The sequence below is a fragment of the Sorex araneus genome, chromosome 1 (assembly GCF_027595985.1).
Source record: "Sorex araneus isolate mSorAra2 chromosome 1, mSorAra2.pri, whole genome shotgun sequence".
NCBI classification, from domain to species: domain Eukaryota; kingdom Metazoa; phylum Chordata; class Mammalia; order Eulipotyphla; family Soricidae; genus Sorex; species Sorex araneus.
Genome location: NC_073302.1, coordinates 10,871,561 through 10,891,996, shown reverse-complemented (window position 1 = coordinate 10,891,996; position 20,436 = coordinate 10,871,561). Strand labels below are relative to the sequence as shown.

General features: G+C 41.8%; 1 pseudogene; it reads right to left on the bottom strand.

Annotated features, from left to right (window-relative positions):
• Positions 1 to 1,103: 1,103 nt before the first annotated feature.
• Positions 1,104 to 1,790, bottom strand: LOC101551499 (N-alpha-acetyltransferase 10-like; annotated as a pseudogene).
• Between the last annotated feature and the right edge of the window lie 18,646 nt (positions 1,791 to 20,436).

Here is a 20,436-nt window from a genome sequence, read left to right as displayed (position 1 = left end):
AGTTATGTGTATCTACGTTGAGAACTGAACATGACAAACAACCTGGCACCTGAACTGTGCAGGAGACAGAGAGCAGCGTGGAATGCCTTCAAGAGCGTCTATTTTGTGGTTAAGGGGATGAAGAACCTCCAGCTCTGGGCACATCTTTTCAACTCAACCATTCTTCCTGCACTAATATACGCCGCAGAGACTTGGGCCCTACAAAAACAGAATAATGCTCTTTCCTCCCAAAGAGGAATTGAAAGAATTATGGTTGGCATATCACATTTCACTCAAGTGAGAGAAGGAATCTGGAGTTTCTTGATTGTTCTCTGTTGACGATCAAGAATCAGGGATGCTTTCTCGTTTGCCAAAGTGTCAAAAATCAGATGGTTGAACATGTAATGCATGTAATGCATTTCAGAGACAACTACTGGACTAGGGCTATTACGGACTTGATTCCACGGGACATCAAAAGAATGCATCGCTGCCCACCAACGTGATGGTCAGACTTCTTTGTCAAAACCCTGAAAGAATGGTTTGAGGCTCTTTGTATTCGTTTTAAAAGGTTTTTAAAGGGCTCTTTTATTTACTAATAGGGGAACTGCAGGACTCCCTGGGCTCTGCTATCTGTAAAGCCAAACCTGTGCAACAAATAAAGCCTGTTTGTTATTTTCAAATGGACGCTTATTCTTAAGAAGCACCTACCTGCTCACGGGTGATACAGCAGATCAGGCAGAGATTCAATCCTGATACCCCACATGACTCCTGAGCCCTGCCACAGGTAGGTCCTGTGCACTGCCGCAGATGGCCCAAAAAGAAAAAAAAGAAGTCCCTGTAAAGACACTGTGGTGGGTGAGAATTGGGCAAGCCTGCTGGCTAGGACCATTACCCAGAGAGGGTGTCTGTCAGCACAAAGCCCAGTGAGTGACAGCCACGTCCACTGCTGACCTGCTTCTCCCTCCTCTAGGCCTGAGAGGGCCCCTAAGTGCTCACTATCCACAAACTCCCAATACTGAATAGCGTTTATTGTGAAAGCTCTGAAAGGGGCGAGGCAGAGGGGACCAGCATGAGGGGCGAGGTCGGAGAGGGGTGAGGTGGGTTCCAGGTGGGGTGAGGCGGCTCTAGGAGGCCAAGTCAGAGGCATCTGAGCTATCCTTGACATCCATGCTTTCTGTGGTCCCGCTGACCTCACTGAGGTCTTTGCTATTACCCCCGGTCTCCACTGCAGTCAGGCCCTTTTCCTCAGGAGAGGCCTCTCCAGTGCCCGAAGCAAGACGGGCTTGCCTTCCACCTTGTTTTCAATGGAGCTCAGCATCACATGCCTGCCCTTCTCCTTCAGCTCCACATGCTGCCTCAGCTCATTGGCCATGTGAGTGAGGTCCTGTTTCATGGTGAACGCATCTTCCCCATCGATGTGGTACTTAGGCTCCACCTCGCCCATCTGAAAGTTGAGGGTGTTGGAATAGAGGTGCAGGGCGGTCCGGTTGCTCTTCCTGACATGCAGAGATACGTGTTTGGCATTGGCGTTCTCTCTCATGGCCCACGAGTCCTGGTCCATCAGCTTCAGGGCCAGGACATAGCGCCAGTGGGAACACGTCACAGTTAGGGAGGTGAGGTGTTCATGGGGTACGTCTTCCGGGTCCTCTTCCCACTATCTTGCCCTTCTCCTCGTCAGTGGTGTAGGAGAGGTGGGGTCAGGGGAGGCCGTGGTAGAAGTAGTAATTCATCTGGTAGTTCTCAGGCAGACGCAGCAGGGTACAGTGCTGCATGTTCATCAGGTCCTCTGGCCTCACGTTTTGGAAATTCATCGCTGGTGAACACTAGCTAGTGCCGCGAGGCCAGGCACTGGGGCTGCACCGGGAGCAGGGTCAGGCCTCCAGGTGGGGGAACAGCAGAATAGGCCCTCTTTGTATTCTTGGATTGAGCAGACCTCATTGGCCTACACTACCATGTGACAAGATGAATATAATGGAGATGTTACTGGCACCCGGTTGAGCAAATGGATAAACAACGGGATGACAAGTAATAGCTTCTTTGGCTTTTCTTTCATTATCATTTGTAGGATAACATTGGTTTGTCTTTCCTCCCTATCCACAAGGAGTTTTGATTTAAGTGCTCTGGAGACACTCTCATTTCTTTCTTTATATGTAAAAATCTTCTCTGAACCCTCCTTCCCAACCAGACAATCACTTTTTCCCTAATCAGATCCTGTTATCTTGTAAGATCAGATCCTTCTAAGGACTTTGAATTTGTATTGTAAGTTAGTGTCTTTTGCATAGTTTACCTTAGAGCAATGTCCTTTCTGTATGGACACAGGAAGACAGTTAATATTATGTTTTGTAACCTGGGAGTTGATTGACTCCAATAATATTTACTCTTGGGCATCTGATTTCTCAACTCAGTTGCTCTTTGTTCCTAGCACCCCAAAATCAGGGTCCCGACGAGGGACAGAATGGACCCAGGGCAAGCTGTGAGCTACCCTGGCATCAAAATGGGCCAGGCCAAAGTGCCACAATACTCAACTACAAGTAGAGGGCATGATCATGGCCAATGCTGTCATGATCCAAAGGTAACTATGAGATTAGGATCCTGCTGTGGCTAGGAAGATTAACCTGGCCTGATGACTGTTGTCTGGAATGTATTGTAAGATGTGCTCTGGAAGAACCAAACATAACTCTGATAAATCTCTTACTGTCCTCATACAGAAAGACATTGCTAGAAATATAGAAGTAAATTTAATAACTATTTAAGCAGATTACTAGCTCACATCCTGACACACCCTTGTTTGGACCCCCACCCTTGAACGGATCTCCTTAGATGAGATTTCCTTAGATGAGTTTTTGTTAATCTCCTCGAGAAATGTTCTTACCCTTCTTTGCTGATTTATTAATGTTCAACCTACCTTTGTGTCACTACCCTATGTAATTTGCTACATAAACTAAGACTGTGAGGGCACTGACGGGAGACAGAAGAAGAAGACAGAAGAGACAGAGAAGGAGACACACGAGAGGACACGAGAGAAGAATGGAGAAGACACAGAAGCAAGCAGGAGACACCGAAGCAGAACACAAGGCAAAAGAAGTGAGAGTGAGGGCGAGAGAAAGAGAGAAGCAGAACTGGAAAGGACATTGGAGTAAACTGCAACTGATACCGACCAGCCTGGCAATCATTCTTTCCTTCGCCTCCCCATCTCCATCAGCCTCCCCAGGGTGGGCGAAGAGGCATGAGACTACCCAACCCTGGTGGCGGGAGAGATAGAGCCCCGCCAGCCCTATCTACCTTTGGAAACACACACAATTATTCACTTCTTTTTTTTTTTTTGCTTTTTGGGTCACACCTGGCGATGCACAAGGGTCACTCCTGGCTCTGCACTCAGGAATTACCCCTGGCGGTGCTCAGGGGACCATATGGGATGCTGGGAATCGAACCCGGGTCGGCCGCGTGCAAGGCAAACGCCCTACCCGCTGTGCTATCACTCCAGCCCCACACAATTATTCACTTTTAGATCTTTTACTTTTCACCTTTCACCTTTCACTGAGTTATAATTGTTTATAGAACTGTTTTTTGTTTATTGTAAAGAGCCTATAGCTTGCCTTTCTCTCTCTCACTCTCTCCCTCGATCTCTTTGGTTTTGGCAGACCCGACTATGGTAAACACTTACTCCTGACTCTGTGCTTTGGGTAATTCCAGGTAGTGCTTGGGATATTGTAGTCTGGCTGGGAATCAAACCCAGGTCAGATGCATGCAAAGCAAGCTCCCCACTCACTGTAACGATGCTCTGGACAATGAGAAATAGTTTCAAAATTGCAGTGTTTGGTGATTGTTGTGATCTTAGGAGCTCCTTTAGCTATATAGGTGTTGTTAAAGTGTCATAAATATGTAATTTTTCAATGATCTGTTTTCACTCTAGACTCTATTGTATCTTTATATTAGTTACTAGTGCATATGGTGTCATTACAGTTTTGACCCTTATATGTCCCACAAAAATTTGTCTTCATTCATTCTTGCAGGTAAGTTAGTTTCTGTACAGCTCGACTGGCCTTACTAAATTATCACTAAATTATGACCAGAGTCTAAATTTTCACTCACATTTGTGCTAACTTGCATTCTTTGGAGTGAGGGATTTGGAGAGGGTATCCCTGTTAATATTTGATAGTGATGCAAGAGACAGAACTTTTGTTTAAATGACTTAAAATGAAAGCGAAACTGGAAATTATTAGAAAGGAGAGAAAAATAATAAAGTGGATAAATGGAAACATTGGGTCACCACGACAATGGGACTCATTTTTTAATCTATATATAAATGATATAAAGACCATAATTTATATCTTTACATGGTTATGCATGAATATACTCATTTATGTGTCTACATTTTGTGTATAGTATTATTATATCTTACATACAAAGTTACAATATGTCTATTATAATATACAAAACTTTCATTATCTATGTACTTTACATATATATGTAGATATTTCATAATAACCTTTCAATCAGAAAGTTATGGGTTATTTTAATTCCTTCCTAATTCTTTATACTGTTGTGTCAGAGCATAAAAAAAGTGCACAAACCTAAAAGCATATCATGTTCAATATCTAGACAAGTAATGCATGCATTATATCATCACCTGGATCAAGACAAGAAACATTTCCTACACCCCTTCATAATTAATTTTGAAAAAGTATCTGGAATACTATAGAGAACGAAAGTTTTCAAAATCGCATCATGATACTGATTTAATAAAAAATAAATTCATTTAAAACTGTACAGTTATTTTAGTAGCCATTTCCAGTTCAGAAGAGCTGGGAAATCCCAGTTATTTTGTGGTGGGGATGAACTGATACAAAAGTCATCCGACAGCTATGTAGAGATTCTGAGGAAGGGTATAAATCCATACTTAAGAAGAAATGAAAAGTAAACATTAAAAATTTATAATGAGAATGTCAAAGTAAAAAAAAATTAAAAACATGATTTTTGTAACGTACTTTTCCTTTAACATTCTTTTTACTGGTCAGTATGATTAATAGATCCTGTTTTATGTCAGCAGGGTGGGACATAAGAATAGCGACCTCTCTGAGATGTGTGTGTAAACAGGTTTATTATCTGAGCTCTCAGAACATCAATTCTCATATAATAGCTTTCTTATTTATTTGTATATATATGTATATATATTTGTTATCTCATTCATCCTAAGTTATTTGACTTGCAGACCGTCACCTTATTAGCAAACAGCTTTAGTGCTTGTTTTATATCTCTGTTTCTCAGACTGTAGATGAAAGGGTTCAGCATGGGGGTGACTATCATATACATCACAGAAGCAGCTATTTCTTTAGCACTGGACATGGCTGGTGAGGAGAAAAAGTACACTTCTGCAATGGTTCCATAGAATAAAGTTACAACGAGGAGATGGGAACCACAGGTAGAAAGGACTTTGAAGAATTTCTTAGCAGAAGGATTTTTTAGGACAGTGGTCCATATGCAGATATATGATACCATGATCAAAGTAAATGGAATACCTACAATCATTCCTCCCTCAATGAATAAGACCAGGTTATTGAATGAAGTGTCTGAGCAGCTAATCTCCAGCAATGCAGTTTGTTCACAGAAGAAATGGTGGATGGTAATATCGCCACAGAAAGATACTTGGGTCGAGAGCAGGGTGTGCATCAGTGTGTGTGAGAAACTGAAGATCCAGGACCATGCTACTAACAAGATACACCGTTCTTGCCTCATGATCATGGTGTAGTGGAGTGGCTGACAGATGGCTACATATCTGTCATAGGCCATCGCTGCAAGAAGGAAATTATCAGTACAAGCAAATAATGCTAAAAAGTATAACTGAGAAATGCACCCTGAATAGGAGATGGACTTGTGATTACTCTGCATGTCCACCAACATTTTGGGAACCGTGACTGATGATAAAAACACATCGTTGAAGGCCAAGACACTGAGGAAGAAGTACATGGGTGTGTGGAGGCGAGAGTCTATCCTGATGAGCAGGACGATGAGCAGGTTCCCCAGTACGGTGGTCAGGTATATGACCAGAAAGAGCATCAAGAACCAGCCCTGTTGATCTGGTGAGATAGGGAGACCCTGGAGGAGGAATTCAGACACTGTAGTCTCATTATGTCTCTTCATGATGCTCTTCTTTTTTCTGGCAGTCAAAAAGAAGGAAAAATTCAGAACCTGAATAGTCATATTATAGCAACAAAATTTTTATATGAGAGTGTTGTTATTTTTTAACTAGCCTTTGGTCACAACTTACATGTATGTATTCATGAATCACTACGTATCATTCAGGTTCTAAAAATACATAACTTTTTCACAATTTATAAGGTACTTTTCTTCATTGTATCACTGTCATCCCATTGTTCATCTATTTACTCGAGCTGGCACCAGTAATGTCTCTATTCCTCTCAGCCCTGAGATTTTAGCAGTCTCTCCTTACTCGTATTTCCCAATGATTGGAGGCTCTCTCAGGGTCTGGGGAATGACACCTATTGTTCCTGTTTTTAGCATATCGACTACACCACTGGTAGCTTGCCAGGCTCTATCCATGCAGGCGGGATACTCTTGGTAGCTTGCGGGCTCTTTGAGAGGTATGCATATATTTGTTACTGTATTTGGGATATGAATATTCCATAATAAGAATATGAGTATAAATACACTTCTGAGAGCTTGGTTTTATAGTCTGTGTATGTTGGCCGTTGATGGGATTATATGGTTCTGGCAGGCATTTTCTTGGTGTGACTGCCTAGCTACTGGAAAATGGGGAATCTGGGTGGAAGAGGCACAGTCCTGGTCCAAGGAGCCTTGGAGATCTCAGCCCTGGTTCCTGCACACCTGGGTTCTTATGCTGGTTTCTTCATGCATGAGACTCGTCTGAGTGTGTGGAGAGTGGCCTTGAGCATGGCTGTGGCTGGGTTCTGGAGATCTTCAACTGCAGAGGTTCTGCTTGGAGCGGGGAAGGAAATGTAACCTGTCCCTTGCAAAGGGTGACAGAAAAGACAGCCAGGCTCGGGGAAAAGGACTGTGTTGCTCTCTTCCAGGAGCTTGGTTTCATAGTCTCTGGACTATGGCCATTGATGGAGTTACACAGCACTGGGGACAGTTTCCTGGTGTGACTACCTAGCTACTGGAAAATGGAGAATCTGGGTGGAAGAGACACAGTCCCGGATCCGAGCACCCTTGGAGATCTCTGCTCCGGGTCCTGCACATCTGGGTTACTCTGCTGGTTGCTTCATGCGTTTGGCTCCTCTGAACGTGTGGAGAGTGGCCTTGAGCATGGCTGTGGCTGGGTTCCAGAGGTCTTCAACTGCCGAGACAGTTAATATCTTTAATAGTAAGATATTTTTCTTAATCTAGAAAAATACTTTGAACAAAAGCTTAATTCATGCTCTGTACAAAGCCCTATACAAAGTGTTATACACAAGAATAAATAAGCAATGCAAAGTCTCAGTGTTAAAGAAGTGTGCAAAATTATAATATCTAAGTGTGCAAAGTTGCATTGCTGCTACAGATAGCGGTGAAAGGAATGACAACATGTATCTAACCAGAATCTGTCTCTTAATTGCAGAACACAAACTCTCCTACTCCTCATTATAAGCATATCCTGACAGGCTAAGTGACATCATTCTAACATAGTGGAAGGAGGGAATCTTTGCTTTCCTTTGTATTCAAGATAAATAGCAGGATGGCAAGTATTTCTTAGAGACTGAACTGCTCAGGATCACTGGTTGTATCTCTTGGTGTTCCCTAGGGTGGATTGTGACTGATCATGTGAGGAGAGACCACAATAAAATAATTAACTATCGAAAATGGAGAGCTTGATTTTCTTAGGATTTAACTTTTTCAAAAAATTAATTGATTCATCGTGAGGTGTTGTTACAAGCTCTCATGTCTGAGATATAATCACACAATGATCAAACACCTATCCCTCCACCAGTGCACATTCACCACCACAAATATCTCCAGTATAACCCCAATTACCACCCTCCCATTGCCTCCATGGCAGAAAATATTCCCCATACTCTCTCTCTCTCCTTTTGGGCATCATTATTTGCAATGCAGATACTGAGAGGTTATCATGTTAAGTCCTTTATCTACTTCCAGCACATATCTCCCATTCGCCCTATCCTTCAACCATCATTTTCTTAGTGATCTCTTCTCCATTCCAGCTGTCCTCTCCCTGCCCACTCTGGAGACAGGCTTCCAACTATGGAGCAATCTTCCCACTGTACTGTTCTTGGGTGTTGGTGTCTTGTTATGTTATTTTATACTCCACAAATGAGTGCAGTCCTTCTATATCTGTCCCTCTCTTTCTGACTCATTTCACATAGCATGATACTCTTCATGTCTATCCATTTATAAGTAAATTTCATGACTTCATCTCTTTTAATAGCTGCACAGTATTCCATTGTGTAAAAATACCAAAGTTTCTTTAACTAGTCTTCTGTTCTCGGGCACTTGAGTTGTTTCCAAATTTTGTCTATTGTGAATAGTGCTGCAATTAACATATAGGTACAGACTTCATTTCTACTGTGCTTTTTGCAGCCTCAGGATATGCTCCCAAATGTGTTATTCAGAGGATCAGGATTTAACTTTTGATATTTGTAGTCCTTCATCCAGAAAAGAGGAATAGACCATGTTCACAAAGAGTGAGATACCTGTTTAGACAGGCTTATTTCATAAACCTTCTATAAGTGTTCTAGAATTTGGAAATTTATGAACCTTGAAGGTTTATGAAAAAAACATTTAGTTTGAGGAAAGATTATCATAATTCCTCTTCTAGACTGAACAGTTATTATTTGCCAAGCACAGGGCTGAATGATTTGTGAATACTTTTAAATTTAGCAATTTAAATTTAGCCTTGTGATTGAGACTAAGTCACCCTTTTTCTACCAGTGGAAACTGAACATAAGAGATAAACATAGCATGTCCAGAATGTGGATTAGACCATTTCTGACCCATTGAGAGACTGGAATCAAAGGAATAAGTCTGCATGCTTACCTAAATGAAGAAATGCACCCGATCCTGTATACTCAGTGCAGTAATGTGGCCGTCATTAACGGATGCCTAAGTGTCTGTGGGCATAAAGATGGGTCCCATTTACTCACAAATACCATCAGAGAAATACTGTATTTATCAAACATCAAGAATAACTAATAAAAGCAGAAAGCTCGGATGGTTTGCAGAGATAACATAAGAGACATAAAAAATGCAAATATTACACATCACCACATCAGTGAGTTAGGATTTCAAAACTCCCCCATGCTGACCATGGGGAGACTCAGGACATTTCTCCTTCTTGCTAGTGACCATATCTATGTCTCTTCAGATTCAAAAGTCTCATGACTTAGTTTTGATACCTGTTTACAAGTTGAGAATACAGAAGAGATCAAACAAAGGCAGGCTAGATATTTGGTATGAGGGTCCCAGTCACACTCAGAGGGCTCTACATTGCTTCCTGGGACTCCCCTGATGCTGTGTTCACTTGTCATAGAGAAAAGAATCTTTCAGTAACATGCAGATTTAGTTATAACTTTTTAGATCTTGCCTTTTTTTCCAGTCTCTCTCTGTTTTTATAAAACTTGTTCTTGAGTATTAATCTCAAGTTAATTAATTAATTAATCTTGAGTATTAATACTGTGTTTTTATTTGCCTTTTTGGGTCACATCGGCGATGCACAGGGGTTATTCCTGGCTCTGTATTCAGAAATTAACTCACGGCAGTGCTCAGCGGACCATATGAGATTCTGGGAATCGAACCCTGGTTGGCAGCATGCAAGGCAAATGCCCTACCCACTGTGCTGTCTCTTCAGCCCCATATAAGTTTTTTATATCCCAAAATGATTTTGTGTCTGCCCTGCATTTGGACTCATTTGCAGTAGGAACATGGGTCAGGAAGTCTGGTCCCTAGTTGTCCACTTGTCACATTGGAGGGAGAGGGCAGTTAGGATAGAGATGCGATCACTAGGACAATGATAGTTGGAAATGATCACTGTGGAAATAACTGATTGCTGAAAAGTGGTATATATGTGCAAATTATTTGGTATCTGTATTTCAAACTATAATACCTAAATGGAAAGAAGGACAGTGAGAGAAAGAGAGAAAGAGAGAAGAAAGGTGTCTGCTGTAAATGCACTCTGGGAGTGTGGGTGGCAGAATAAAATAAGGACACCGGCGCTCTATCTCATGATGGTTCAATAAAAACAAAGAAAACGTTGTTTTTGAGCCACACTCAATGGTACTAAGAGCTTATTACTGGCTCTGTGATTGGGAGTCCCTCCTGGTGGTGGCTGGGAATTATTTGGCAATGTGCTGATCAAACCAGGAATTTGCAAGACATATATCTTACCTCTTATCCTATCTTTCAAGTCCCTCTATATCTGTTTTTCATACTGAATCATTAGAGATATCACATAGATACAAACACCTGTTGAGGAAACACACATTTTATAATTTCACACAAGCAAGAATTCATCACACAGCATATGCACATAGGATGCATGTACATCCTTCTATGCACACAGAGACAGAACTTTCTGTCCTACTATTATAAGCTCACTGTGATATCTTTCTCTTGGTATGTCATGAGCTTTATCATCCAGTCTGCGAGTCTTCAGCTTCTGCAGTACTTAGGAGGAACAAAACAGTGGTCTGGAAACTTCGGTGAGCCCATAATCTCCTGAGCTTTCTGTGTCTGTTCTTGACCTACAAGTCAATAAAAAAAAACAATTTATAAACCTCATAGAAGACTAAGTCAAAGTCCCTGAGCTCCTGATTAAAGAAAAGAAGGTATTTGCCACAGCCCAATTAAACCTTGGGGAGGTGGTTGAGCAGAGCTGCTCAGGCCACCTGAGAGAGTTTTCCAGGTATCAAGGGCCCCTGGAATGGAACTACATGCTAAGTTCCTTCTGGACACAGGAATGTCTGGGATATTTTCCAAACATCGATGAAGCCAATGCACATGTCTGACAGGGCTGGTTGTTGGTCTATACCAGACACTCCTAGTTTTCCCCAAATAGGCAAAGTAACTTCCCTCCAGGCAGAATCAACTGGAGCTAAATACCTCCATCCATTTTATTTTATTTTATTTTATTTTACTTTATTCTTGAATTAGTGAATCATCATTCGGGTACAGATACAGATTCACACATATTAGAACTTGATTTTCCCTCATACAATGTTCACAAATCATCCCTCCACCAGTGCCCGTTCTCCATCACCAATAAACCCAGTATCTTTCCCTTCCCATTCCATCTCCCCCCCACCACACCCTGCCTCTGTGGCAGGGTACTCCATTTTGATCTCTCTCTCTCTCCAATTAGGTGTTGTGGTTTGCAATAGGGAATTGAGTGGCCATTGGGTTCAGTCTCTAGTGTACTTTCAGCGCACATCTCCCTTCCCGGGCACGATCTCCAACCACATTTTACTTGGTGTTCCCTTCTCTATCTGAGCTGCTTTTTCCCCCAGCATGTGAGACCAGCTTCCAAGCCATGGAGCCAACCTACTGGTACTTATTTCTACTATTCTTGGATATTAGTCTCCTATTCTGTTATTTTACATTCCACAGGTGAGTGCAATTTTTCTATGTCTGTCTCTCTCTTTCTGACTCATTTCACTTAGAGTGATACTTTCCATGTTGATCCACTTATATGCAAAGTTCATGGCTTCAATTTTTCTAACGGCTGCATAGTATTCCATTGTATAGATGTACCAGGGTTTCTTTAACCAGTCATCTGTTCTTGGGCACTCGGGTTTTTTCCAGATTCTGGCTATTGTAAACAGTGCTGCAATGAGCATATAAGTGCAGTTGTCATTTCAACTATACTTTTTTGCTTCTCTGGGGTATATTCCCAGTAGTGGTATTGGTGGGTCAAATAGGAGCTCAATTTCTAATTTTCTGAGAAGCGTCCATATTGTTTTCCAGAAGGGATGAGCCAGTCGGCATTCCCACCAGCAGTGTAGAAGGGTCCCTTTCTCCCCACATCCTCTCCAACAGCGGTTGCTTTTGTTCTTTTGGATGTGTTCTAGTCTCTGTGGTATGAGGTGGTATCTCATGGTTGTTTTGATCTGCATGTCTCTGATGATTAGTGATGTAGAGCACTTTTTCATGTGCCTTTTGGCCATTCGTATTTCTTCCTTGGTAAAATTTCTGTTCATTTCTTCGCCCCATTTTCTGATGGGGTTGGATGTTTTCTTCTTTTAGAGTTCAACCAGTGCTTTATATACCATTGATATCAACCCCTTATTTGATGGGTATTGTGTAAATATCCTTTCCCATTCTGTGGATAGTCTTTGTATTCTGGTCACTGTATCTTTTGCGGTGCAGAAGCTTCTTAATTTAATGTAGTCCCATTTGTTTATCTCTGTTTCCTCTTGGTTGGTCAGTTGTGTGTCATCTTTGAAGAAACCGTTAGCTTCAATATCGCGGAGGGATTTGCCAACCTTGTCTTCAATGTACCTTATGGATTGTGGTCTGATGTTGAGGTCTTTAATCCACTTTGATCTGATTTTTGTGCATGGTGTCAGGTCAAGGTCTAAGCCCATTCTTTTGCATGTGGTTGGCCAGTTGTGCCAGCACCATTTGTAAAAAAAGGCTTTCCTTTCTCCATTTCGCATTTCTTGCTCCTTTATCAAAGATTAGATGGTCATACATTTGGGGTTGTGTGTAGGGATATTCCACCCTGTTTCATTGGTCTGAGGCTCTGCCTTTGTTCCAGTACCATGGTGTTTTGATTATTACCACTTTATAGTAACGTTTGAGGTTGGGGAGGGTGATGCCTCCCATCATCTATTTTCCCAAGAATTGTTTTAGCAATCCGTGGGCATTTGTTATTCCATATGATTTTCAGGATTTCTTGATCCATTTCTTTGAAGAATGTCATGGGTATACTTATAGGGATCGCGTTGAATCTGTACAACGCTTTTGGGGAGAATTGCCATTTTGACAATGTTGATTCTCCCTAACCATGAGCAGGGGATATGTTTCCATTTCCTCACGTCCTCTTTTATTTCATGGAGTAGCGTTTTGTAGTTTTCTTTGTAGAGGTCTTTTACTTCCTTAGTTAAGCTGATTCCAATGTACTTGATTTTCTGGGGCACAATTGTGAATGGGATTGCTTTTTCATGTCCCTTTCCTCTGTCTCATTGTTTGCAAATAGGAAGGCCATGGATTTTTGGGTATTGATTTTATAGCCTGCGACCTTACTGTACAAGTCTATTGTTTCTAAGAGTTTCTTAGTAGAGGATTTAGGCATTTCTAGATATAGTATCATATCATCTGCAAAAAGTGAGAGCTTGATTTCTTCCTTTCTTATCTGGATGCCTTTGATATATTTTTCTTGTCTAACAGCTATCATAAGGACTTCCAGGACTATAATGAACATAAGTGGTAAGAGTGGGCATCCTTGTCTTGTGCCTGATCTTAAAGGAAAGGCCCTTGGTTTTTGCCCATTGAGGATAATGCTTGCCATAGGCTTATGGTAGATGGCTTCTACTATCTTGAGGAAAATTCCTCCAAAACCCAATTTGGTGAGGGTTTTCATCATGAACGGATATTGGATCTTGTCAAATGCTTTCTCTGCATTAATAGATATAATCATATGGTTTTTATCTTTACTTTTGTTGATATGATGGATTATGTTGATTGATTTCCAAATGTTAAACCATCCTTGTATCCCCGGGATGAATCCCACTTGGTCATGGTGTATGATCTTTTTGATGAGTTGTTGGATGCTATTTGCTAATATTTTCCTGAGGATCTTCGCTTCAGTGTTCATCAGGGATATTGGTCTATAATTTTCTTTCTTAGTGGTGTCTTTGTTTGCTTTTGATTTAGGGATATATGTTCTTCATAGAAAGTATTTGGGAGAGTTCCTGATTTTTCAATTTCCTGGAAAAGTTTGAGGAGAATTGGCAGCATGTCTTCTTTAAATTTTTGGAAGAATTTGCCAGTGAATCCATCTGGACCTGGGATTTTGTTTTGGGGGAGACTATTGATTATAGTTTCAATTTCCTTGATATTAATGGGACTATTCAGAAATTCCAAGTCTTCTTGGTTCAATCTTGGGATATTCTAAGAGTCAAGGAATTCATCCATTTCTTTTAGGTTCTCTTATTTTGTGGCATATAGACTTTCAAAGTAGTCTCTGATAATCTTTTGAATTTCATTGGTTTCTGTTGTGATGTCTCCCTTTTCATTCCTGAGTTGGTTTATTAGGGTTCTCTCTCGCTCTTTCTTTGTGGGTCTTGCTTGCGGTTTATCAATCTTGTTTATTTTCTCCAAGAACCAGCTCTTGGTTTCATTGGCCTTTCGGATTGTTTTCTGGGTTTCAATGTCATTAATTTCTGCTCTAAGTTTTATTATTTCCTTCCTTCGGTCTGGTTTGGGTTCCTTTTTTGCGTCCTTTTCTAAGGCCTTGAGCTGTGAAGTCAAGCTGTCTGTGTAGGCCCTTTCTTCCTTCCTAAGAAATGCTTGCAGAGCTATAAATTTTCCTCTTAACACAGCTTTAGCTGCGTCCCATAAATTTTGGTAGCTCGTGTCTTCATTTTCATTTGTTTTGAGGTATCTCTTGATTTCTTCCTTGATTTCCTTCCTGAGCCACTCTCTGTTCAACACTGAACTGTTTAATTTCCAGGTGTTTGCTTTCATTCTCTGCATTTGTGTGTGATTAGCTTCTATCTTCAGCGTATCGTGGTCTGAGAAGGTTGTTGATACAATTTCTATTTTTCCGATTCTCTTGAGGTATGTTTTGTGGCCTAGTATATGGTCTATTTTGGAGAATGTTCCGTGTGCACTGGAAAAGAATGTTTTTATTCTTTCTTTTTGGGGTGTAAAGCCCTGTATAGGTCTATTAGGCCTCTCTCTTCTATTTTTTCTTTCAGTGTCAGTATTTCCTTGATGAGTTTTATTCTTGTATCTATCCAGAGGTGATAAGGCAGTGTTGAAGTCTCCGACTACTATTGTGTTGCTAGCAATGTCTTCCTTAAAGTCTGTTAGGACTTGTTTTAAGTATTTAGCCAGTCTCTCATTAGGTGCGTATACGTTTAAGAGTGTGATTTTTCCTGTTGTGCATATCCCTTGATAAATAGGAAGTGACCTTCGCTGTCCCTTCTAATCTTTTTCAACCTGAAATCTATGTTGTCAGATAGTAGTATGGCCACCCCAGCTTTTTTGAGAGTTGTTTGCTTGCAGGATAGTTTTCCATCCTTTCACTTTGAGTCTGTGTTTGCTCTGACTGTTCAGGTGTGTTTCTTGTAGGCAGGAGAATGTTGGGTTTTGTTTCCGAATCCATTTTGCCACTCTGCGTCTTTTAATTGGTGTATTTAGGCCATTGACATTGAGAGAGATTATTGTCATGGGATTTTGTGTCATCTTTCTGTGGGGTTTCTTGTTCTTGTAGGGTTTTTCCTTTTCTTACAAAAGCCCCTTTAGCCCTTCTTTTTTTAAATTTATTTATTTTTAATTAGAGAATCACCGTGAGGGTACAGTTACAGATTTATACACTTTTGTGCTTATACTTCCCTCATACAAAGTTCGGGAACCCATCCCTTCACCAGTGCCCATTCTCCACCACCCGTAAACCCAGCGTCCCTCCCACCCTCCCCAATCCCATCGCCCCCCCCCACCCTTTAGCCCTTCTTTTAAGCTTGGTTTTGAGTCTATGAAGTTCTTTAGTTGTTGTTTATCCATAAAATTGTGTATGGTTCCTTCGAGTTTGAGTGAGAGCATAGCTGGATAAAGTATTCTTGGTGAGGCGTTCATTTCATTGAGTTTTTTCACTATATCCCACCATTGTCTTCTGGCTTGAAGGGTTTCCTCTGATAAGTCTGCTGTGAATCTAAGGGACGCTCCTTTGTATATGATTTCTTTTTTATACCTTGCTGCTTGCAGTATTGCATCCCTATTTATGGTATCCATCATTCTGACTATGATATGTCCTGGAGTCTTTTTATTAGGGTCCCTTCTAGCTGGCACCCTTCTGGCTCCTAGGATAAGAACATCTCCCTTATCCAGCTCTGGGAACTTTTCAGCAATGATTTCTTTAACTGTGGCATTCTCATTAGGGTTGCCTCTCTGTCCTCTGGAACTCCAATGATTCTTATGTTATTCCTCTTGGCATCAACCACTGGGTCTCTGATTCGCCCTACAGCTGTTTTAAGATCTTTTCCAATTGTTTGTTGTAGCCTTTGGGATTTCTGTTGTTCATCTTCAAGGTGACTAATTCTCTCTTCAGCTGCAGCCACTCTACTGTTGTGGGCTCCAACTCTGTTTTTTATTTTGTCTACTGTGTCTTTTATTCGTGACATTTCTGAATGTAGCTTTTCTATTTCTACTCTCATTTCTTCCCGTAATTTCTTCGCTGACTGCTCCACCGTTTCTTTAAGTTCGAAGAACATTCTCAGAATTTCTTCTCTGAATTCTTTATCAGAGAGATCACATTTGTGGGAAACTCCTGCAGAGGTTTCTGTGCTCTTTTCTTCATCCTCTCCTTGCTGTGGGGATTTGCAATGTTTCTTCATGCTGTCACGGTTGTATGGAGGTGGGACCTTCCAATTCACTAAAGATAATCTCTCTTTTCCTGAGTTTTCGATATTTTGGTGCAATTGTAGTAGTCTAGTGGTTAATTTAGTCTTTTGTGTTTGAGGTAACTGGGGAGATCTCACAGAGTAACTTTATGTGGATTGTGATGTCTCTCGAGTATACTAGTAAAGGAGAAAAGAACTGCAGCCATGTAAGTGTCCATTGCTCCTGGCGACCACGTCCACTGAAGTGGGGCCTGCCCACTAGTAAAGAGGCCACGCCCCTTTTGACCACTGGCCACTGGCTGGACATCTGCTGGACTGCAAGGAAGATCAGGGAGGGAGAGGCACACTTGGATGAGGAAGCAGGAGACGCAGGATGGGCTATGGCGAGGGGCAGAGTCCCTTTCCGCTGGACACTGGCTGCAGATCAGTCTTGGGGCCGCTCGAGAAGCACGCCGGCACTGATGGCAAGCCTCCATCCCTTTTTTGAGAGCCTGGAAAGCTACCCATGAAGTATTTGATAAGCCAAAAACAGTACCAGTAATAACAATGTGCTCTTCATCAGCAAAACACATTGCTGATGCACTCGCCTCACAGGTACAGGTTGATCTGTTGGTTGCACCTAACCCCCATTTATTATGATACATTAATATGCTCTTCAGTGTAAAAGAAACTTCTCTTCTATATCTGCTCAAATAAAGCACTTTAGGGGAGGTTGTGAAATTAATTTTTCAATCAATCCCCCATCATGTAGCACTAGGATAACTACAGACCAATATCTCTGATGAGAGATGAAAAAGATGGTGGGAGTCATCACCCTCCACAACCTAAACCTTTACTACAGAGTGGTAAGGATTAAAACAGCATGGTACTGGAAAAAAGGCAGAGCCACAGACTAATGGAACAGCAAAGAAGTTTAGTGCTTGTTTTATATCTTTATTTCTCAAGCTATAGATGAAAGGGTTCAGCAAGGGGTAACTATCATATAATCACAGAAGCAGCTGTTTCTTTAGCACTGGACATGGCTGGTAAGGAGAATAATTACACTTCTGCAATGATACCACAGCATAAAGCTATACTGAGGGGAACCACAGGTAGAAAGGACTTTGAAGAATTTCTTAGCAGACGGAATTTTTAGGACAGTGGCTCATATCGGATATAAGAGCCTATGAATCAAATGAATGGAAGACTTATAATCACAGCTGCCTTTGTTAATATGGCCAGTTTATTGAGTGAAGTGTCTGAATATCTAATCTCCTGCAATTTAGCAAATTCACATCAGAGAAGGATACTTGCAAGAAGAGGAGGGTGTGGATCAGTGTGTGTGAAAAACTGATGATTCAGGACCAAGCTACTAATGGAATACATCGCTCTTGCCTCATGATTGAAGGTTTTGCCTGACTGATGTTGCTGTTGTCCCAAAATTTCAAATGGGATCAGACCACCTTCTCCTTCCTGCGAAATTCTACTTCATGGAGCGAGGAGAAAGGGCTGCAAAGTTTAAGAAGAGAACCCCCAGAACGACCACCAACTGGGAGTTCTTTGGCACTATTGCAGCAATATGGGAAGATGTTGTGGTTGACAACAACGACAAAGAATACGATTGACTGTTTCAGCACCTCCAGGACTGTGTGAGTAATGCCGAGAGAGAGCCACAAAAAGACGCCTGTCTTCGGAAATGCTCGAGCTCATTTGCCAATGTGGTTTGGCGTGAGCCTCAGGAAATCTCAAGCTAATATTCGAGCTCGCAAAGCTGTGCAGAGAACTGATAAAGGAAGACTTGAAAGAGAGAAGAGTAGCAGTGTTGGCCTGCCTATCCTTCACCAACTATAAGACCAAGATGACTGCTCTCTGACGTCCTGATGGATCTATCACATCTTCCAGAAGGGCAATGGAAAAGGTTATCCATGACTTCTACTTGGATCTCTTAGCCACGTCCACCAAGTCACATACCAAATTCCTCAGGATGGATATATTGTTCCCAGTGCTCTCCCTTCCAAAATCCCACATGCCCTTTTGTCGGTAAAGAAGTGTATAACACCAAGTCCGGACAAGGTCAGACCAGAACAACTGAAAAATTTGCTGCCAGTACTCATCAATACACAGGCTTGACTCTTTTCACACTACCTGTCTGAATGCATGTTTCCATCCCAGTGGAAAACCAGCAGGACCATCCTGTTTGTTGTACTAGAAGGGAGACATCCACGACATCAGCAAGTATTGCCCAATCTGCCAGTTGTCCATCATCTACAAGTTATTCACTCGAGTCATCTTGAATAGGATCGGCAGAACACTAGATGAAGGAAAACCATGAGAGCAAGTTGGATTTCAAAAAGGAATCGGCATGATTGACCATATCCACATGGTGACCAAGCTCATTGAGATTTCTCGAGAGTTCAAGATACTGCTCTGTCTAATGTTCTTGATTAAAAGAAGGCCTTTACTGAAGCGGTCACTGAAGCCCTAGTCAAAAAGTGCACTCAAACTCAGTACATCAAGATCTTTCGTGAGCCATATTATGGATTCATCACCAGGATCTCACCATTATAGAAGGAAGTGATCATCAACATAAAGAGAGTGGTTTGATAAGGCGATATCATTTCACTGAAACTTTTCAGTGCCATCCTCGAGAATGTCATGCAATGGCTAGAATGGGAAGGAATGAGAGTGAAGACATACAGTTGGCACCTACACCACCTCTGCTTCGCTGATAACATTGGTCTAATAACATAAAATATTAGCTAAGTGGCACGAAGGCTGACCTTTCCATGATTGTGGAAAGGTCAGACTGCATCTGAATCTCACAAAGACAATGTTCATGAGAAATGAACTAGTTCCTGATGTTCCATTTGCCCTCAATGGAATGAACATCTCCAAATGCAGTAGTTATGTGTATCTAGGTTGAGAACTCAACATGATAAAAAAAAACCTGGCTCCTGAACTGTGCAGGAGAAAGAGAGCAGCGTGGAATGACTTCAAGAGCGTCTAAGCAGTGGTTAAGAGGATGAAGAACCTCCGGATCTGGGCACATCTTTTCAACTCCACCATTCTTCCTGCACTAACATACGCCGCAGAGATCTTGGCTGTACGAAAACAGAATAACATTATTCGGGTCTCCCATAGAGGAATCGAAAGACCTATGGTTGGAATATCACATTTCACTCAAGTGAGAGAAGGAATCTGGAGTTTCGACCTCTGTTGACGATCGAGAATCAGGTACGCTGTCTTGTTTATCAAGGGGTCAAATATCAGATGGCTGGACACATAATGCGATTCAGAGATGACTGCTGGACTAGAGCTGTTACCGACTGGATTCCATGAGACATCAAAAGAATGCATGGCTGCCCACCTAGAGATGGTCAGACTCTTCATAAAAACCCTGAATGAATGGTTTGAGGCTCTTTGTGTTCTTTTAAAATTTTTTTAAAGGACTGTTTTATTTACTAATAGGGGAACTGTGGGACTCCCTGGGCTCTGATATCTGTAAAGCCAAACCTGTGCAACAAGTACAGCCTGTTTGTTATTTTCAAATGGACGCTTATCTTAAGAAGCACCTACCTGTTCACGGGTGACACAGCAGAGCAGGCAGAGATTCAATCCTGATACCCCATATGACCCCTGAGCCCTACCACAGGTAAGTTCTGTGCACTGCCGCAGATGGCCCAAAAAGAAAAAAAGAGGTCCTTTTGCAAACACTGTGGTGGGTGAGAATTGGGCGAGCCTGCTGGCTAGGACCTTTACCCAGAGAGGGTGTCTGTTAGCACAAAGCCCAGTGCATGACAACCACGTCCACAGCTGACCTGGTTTCCCTTCCTCTAGTGCTGGGAGGACCCCAAGTGTTCAGTATCCACAAATTCCTACCACTGAATGGCGTTTATTGTGAAAGCTCTGAAAGGGGCGACAAAGGCGGGGACCAGGATGAGGG